General features: G+C 31.0%; 1 long non-coding RNA gene across 1 annotated transcript; it reads left to right on the top strand.

The window, feature by feature from the left end:
• Positions 1–977: 977 nt before the first annotated feature.
• Positions 978–5,226, top strand: LOC127729508 (uncharacterized). Its single transcript, XR_007994660.1, has 3 exons — positions 978–1,412; positions 2,276–2,371; positions 5,035–5,226. It is a non-coding gene; the product is annotated as an uncharacterized LOC127729508 (long non-coding RNA).
• The last annotated feature ends 442 nt before the right edge of the window (positions 5,227–5,668 follow it).

Here is a 5,668-nt window from a genome sequence, read left to right as displayed (position 1 = left end):
TTTTTAGTAACAGCCTCATTTGCATAATTCTGTAAATTAATAATGAAACCAAGGAAAAATCCAACTTTTTTATGCCTTTTAAGAATGACCCAGAAGCATATTAAATGGGGTAGTTGAGTTTTTAGAGTAATGTCAGCTGAAACTCATTTATTTTACTATGTTATGATCAATACAAATGAAAATTTAAACGATTTGGCAAATTGCCAGGAGCAGGGAGACAAAGGCGGTGTTTTTCATACATGAATTTACGTGGTTTTCATTCGCTTCTATCTTGCAAGACCCATTCCGGATTTGTTTGCAACTTATATCGGTTTTAACTATGGGGTATGTTTTATATCAAAACAAAATATTAAGCTTGGCAAATGACTATTATATGTTAATTTATGCCTTGGAAGAATGGTGATTTTAGTCCCAAATTGACACATTTTGATTTTGATTTTAATTAAATTCTAAACACAATTGGTACTAAAATGGCTCATAAAATCATTCGAACAAGTAAAATCAATTTGTCTGAAAAATGAAATAAGACGTATTTGTACTGCAAGTCCAAAAACCAATAAATTGTCTGAAACCAGGGAGTCCATCTTTTATGCTCTTCCATTGACTTATCTTCCTTGGGTAAGATCTCAAACATGTCAGCTCCCAGTGATGGTTTGGCAGACAAATGTTTACAGTGAAGTTTGTGACTTTAATAATCTAGGATGAGCATGTGGGCTATCCCAGTCTTATACATCTACATATTACAAACTATTTAAGATATCTGAATGCACTAAAGACCAAAATAGCATTTCCAAAAAAAATAATTACTGCCAAGAAATTTGACAAACATGACAATAATTTAGTGAATAAACATGATAAATATTGATTGGAAAAATAAGTCCATGAACAGCAAAAAGTGTTTTTAGATTTCAACGAGCAAAACAAAAGTATTCTAAATCATTCTTTGTAAAAAAAAAGTGAGCGAGTGCATGGAGTGGAACCACCTTGCTCGCACCAAAATTGAGATTGAGAGTGTCAAAACTGCTCTGGCGCACCATCAATAAATCAACGACACTCTCTCTACCATGGTATTGAAACCAGCATTGGTAACCAAACATATTCATACAGATACAGACTACCATTCATCTACATTTAGGAAGTCTGAATAATACTGAAAACTATGGTGTAGAATTTCCAACAGGACTCCTTATTTTATATAAGACAAGGAGTGGTTTATTTTCCCATGGTTGTTACATCATCTTGTCTTTGAATATGCTCGAAGTACAGGGACTTTTATGGAATTCATTGACATGATAGTCAAGCAAGATGTCAACATCTCGTCCAACCCTCTTCCAGCAAAGCCAAAGCTGACCAAGGATCTTCACCCTTTCAAAACAGGCTGTATACAGGACGAGTTATTCCAGTAGGAACAGGTACAAATCTTACAATCAATTTTCATTTGTTCCATATAGTCAATCTGAAATTAGAGGACCAACAATTGATACATTAGCTAGATAAAAAAAAAGGGGGGGGGGATGGGTGTTGAAGGGGCATGTGAATATTCTTTTACACCTGACCTGTTTCTAAGACATCTTATTTATTTCCTATGGCAAAGTGCAAGCAAATAATATATATCCGTATATACATTGTTCTGTCTTGGGACCATTTGATTAAAAAAGCAAGGGGGAGGGTTAGAATGGTCAAAATATTTATGTCCTTGTCAGCTTAGGACAAAATTTTAATTTTCAAGCTATTAACCAGGGTACAATATATATTTAGTTTCTGCTTTAAAAAATCAATTTATAGACCAGAATCATGATAATAATCAAAATCTATTTCAACATATCCAAGTTTAGCAGGTCAGGTTTTTATTCTCTTCCCCTAAGTTATATTTTCAGTTCTTACTGGCAGTTGTTCAGCTCTTTGTCTACTAAAAAAAGTTTTATCTCGTGGAAAAGCCTCCTACAAATACATGTTTTACATACATTTGTACAACAAACTGTACATGTAACACTAGACAACTTTATCCAGAGAATAATATTTTTTTAATGAACTAATAGGCCATGGAGACTAAAAAAATCAAAAGCATTGCAAACTTTTATAAAGTTCAATTTTAGGACCCTACATGTACATGTATGTAGATTACTTATAGAGCCCTTTTTAAAAGAAAAAAACATACATTTAAACTACATGCACAGTGATGCTACACTACCCTACATTTCCTGTCTGATATATTTTATTTCATGTAAAACAAAATTGAAGAATTATTTTATAGTTTAACACTTTTTATTTGTAGGGCTATATATATGCAAGCAATGCTCAATTAAGATGAATTTTTGTAAAAGTGACAATAGCCAGGTCAAACTAAATACATGTATAGAAGAAGACATTGGTAAGTTATTATTAACTTATATATTAATTTAACTGTTTGTATAACATGGTAATCATACAAAGTATATGTAATCACTCATATAATAACATAATTATACAATTACATGTTATACATCAGTTTTATTAAACAGGTCTTTGTTAACTTGGTTTTCCCATTGAAAAATCACTTTGCTAATTTTAATTTGTAGTACTATATTGGGCGGCTCCTATAGTTTCCATTCAATAACTAACAATGACTAATGAACTGTTCATACATTCCATTTCAATTATTTTATTTATTAATACGTATTACTTTTACTGTTAAGTCTGTTTTTTGTGATATCCATTTTACGTGACTCTGTATTTATGTATCCCGTCATACTTTGAACGACAAAATTATTTTATGTCTACCTGTGCGAGTTTCAAACGCGCGATTTTACGCCAGTACTTAAAACCTTCCATCCTTTATGGGTGGATTTTACATAGATATATAAAATAGTATAATATAAGCAAAATGAGGATGTTAAATTTGATGTATGCCTTTTTGTGCTTCTTCGTTACATTTGTTTGTTTTTATAGTGATTAAGATGATAACACAATGTTGACTGCTGTACCCCTATTTTTGACAATTTTACCTATTGTGTCTGTTTGTTTTGTTCACGCATAGTTATCAATATAATGGAATTTATCTTGACTGTCATACAAGTGAGAGGTTTATTATCTAGCTATAAAACCAGGTTCAATCCACCATTTTTCTACATAAGAAAATGCCTGTACCAAGTCAGGAATATGACAGTTGTTGTCCAATCGTTTGATGTGTTTGAACTTTTGATTTTGCCATTTGATTGGGGACTTTCCTTTTTGAATTTTCCTCGGAGTTCAGTATTTTTGTGATTTTACTTTTTCAAATATAAAAGGGGGGAGATTTTTATTGGTACTTTTGAAGATATTTCACCTGTTCGATTAATTGATTGGTTGTTGGTAATGCTAATGTCCAATGACAAATAGTTCATGCATGTTTAGGACAAGAACAAATTAAAATAAATACATTATTTGGGTTCTTAATTATATGCTACATGTAAATCTAACAATGTATTTAAATAATTTAAGATGTTGCAATTGGGCCCCATTTTAAATTGGTTCACATTGATTTCAAATGGTCCAAAATTTTTTTTCTTATTTCTACACAACTTGAATTCTTGAGGTTCTTTTGATATACAAAATGCAAATGTTTTATATTTAGATTTTTAATTTTGGTCCGGTTTTCAAATTTGTCCACATTTTAAAATCCAAAGGGTCCAAATTTTAACTTAGTTTAATTTTAACAAAACTTGAACTCTAATTACAATGAATTAGGGTTCTTTGAATGATAAATAGAAATAATCAAATATCCTGAATATAAATATGTACTTAGATTTATGATTTTGGTCCCAGTTTTCAAGTTGGTTCAAATGGGGTCCATAATTTAACTGTGTTTGATTTCAACAATAATTTTAAAGATGCTGATTCAGCCTGAATCTAACCTGTATTTAGTTTTTGGGCCCTATTATGAAATTGGTTTACATTGAGGTCCAAAGGGTCCAAAATTAAACTAAATTTTAAATCTTAATTTGATCTCGGGGTTCTCTGACATGCTGAATCTATTAAACTTTATCTTTATACCATATTTATTCTGTGTTAGAAACCTATTCTTTGTCAAATATTTAATCCCATTACAAATTTAGAGCTGTTATAGCTTGAATGTTCTGTCCAAACTTGCATTTTTTCTTCATCTTCCACAAAATTTGTCCTTTTCTGAGATAACTGGTGTTATCTTTTTAATGAAACTTTAGTGAAAAGAAAAGCACAATATGTGGATGATTATCTGATGTCAAACATTTTCAAGATGGCCACCAAGGATGGCACAAATTTCAACACTGGTTAATTTAATGAAAATTGTTAATTAGGGATAGTAGTGGTAGTTTGACTTGCTAAACAAAGTAAGGTTGTTTTTTCTTCCAAAATGGCAAACATTTTCAAGATGGCCTTATATGAAAATTGACATTAAGGAATTATAGCACTTTTGACATGCCAACAAAACAATGAAATTTTTTTTTAAAGATGGACACAGCAAATAAAGGATAAAATTTTCAATTTTGTTGAGTCTGATTTTAAAGAATATTGATATTTAGCTGTACTTTGACACAGAGAACAGATATAAAGATGGCCACCATTTCAAAGATTGTCACTAAAAGCGGTCAAATTATCACCATTGTCTGTTTTCAATGTAAAATTATATTGAGAGGTAATTTGACATGCCAAACCAAATGGAGGCAATTTTTATTGTTGTAAAGATGTTAAGGGCTATTTTGGACATTATTAAAAGGAGTGGATAATAACTATTCTGCAAAAATGATTTGGCTTTAGTTGGGAGAATTTTGTAACTGCATCCACTTACAGTAAAAGTTGTCAATTTTATTTCCTGTCAGTGGTATATATGAAATTAAAAAAAAATGTGGTATGATTGCCAATGAGAACAAATGACATAGAAGTAAAGCTATAGGTCTTCATACGCCATATGGCCTTCAACAATGAGCAAGACCTATACTGCATATATATTCAGCCATAAAAAGCCCCAAAATAATAAAATGAAAAAATATGAAAACTAACATCCTGATTTATGTATGTATGTTTTGTGGTTTTCAGATCTAGACTCGCAGCTAACCTTTCTGTCAGTGTCAACAACAACTGAACTTTCACAGCAGTCAACATCAGATTGGGAGACTGATAACACTTCTAACAGAAACAATTTCAACCAACCAAACAAGCAACAGAAACTTTCCAACTTTAAAACATCAGTTAAATCTTCCATTGGATGATGTCTCAAAAAATAACAGTTCATCATTTAATGAGATTTTAATGTTATGGTTTTTCTTTTACAAGAAAGTTAATGTACACTTGTTTTATAGTAAAACCTATAGCCGTTCAAGTATAAAAAAACACATTCAACTTTATTGAAATTTGAAGATTCATATGACTTATTTTAATTCTGTTATCTCCGAGGATGTGATGTAGAGCATTATAGGTACAGTAATCTTAACAGCTATCCAATTTCATTCAAAATTCTTTATAAATTTTGCACTGGTATATATAGACTAAGTAATTTGTTTTTCGTCTAGTTATGGGATTTTTTTTTAGAAGCATTTATGATTTTCATGTTTGTATTGACCACATTGCAGCAACATAGATATAGGTACCATGCAAATCTTGCCTTGTTAGCATACTAGGCTCAAAGGGTCATAAGGAAGTACACCACTAATTCATGGCCCTATTGCTTTCT

This window comes from Mytilus californianus, unplaced genomic scaffold (assembly GCF_021869535.1).
Source record: "Mytilus californianus isolate M0D057914Y unplaced genomic scaffold, xbMytCali1.0.p SCAF_2, whole genome shotgun sequence".
Lineage (NCBI taxonomy): Eukaryota > Metazoa > Mollusca > Bivalvia > Mytilida > Mytilidae > Mytilus > Mytilus californianus.
This window is presented reverse-complemented; position numbering and strand designations above follow the sequence as displayed.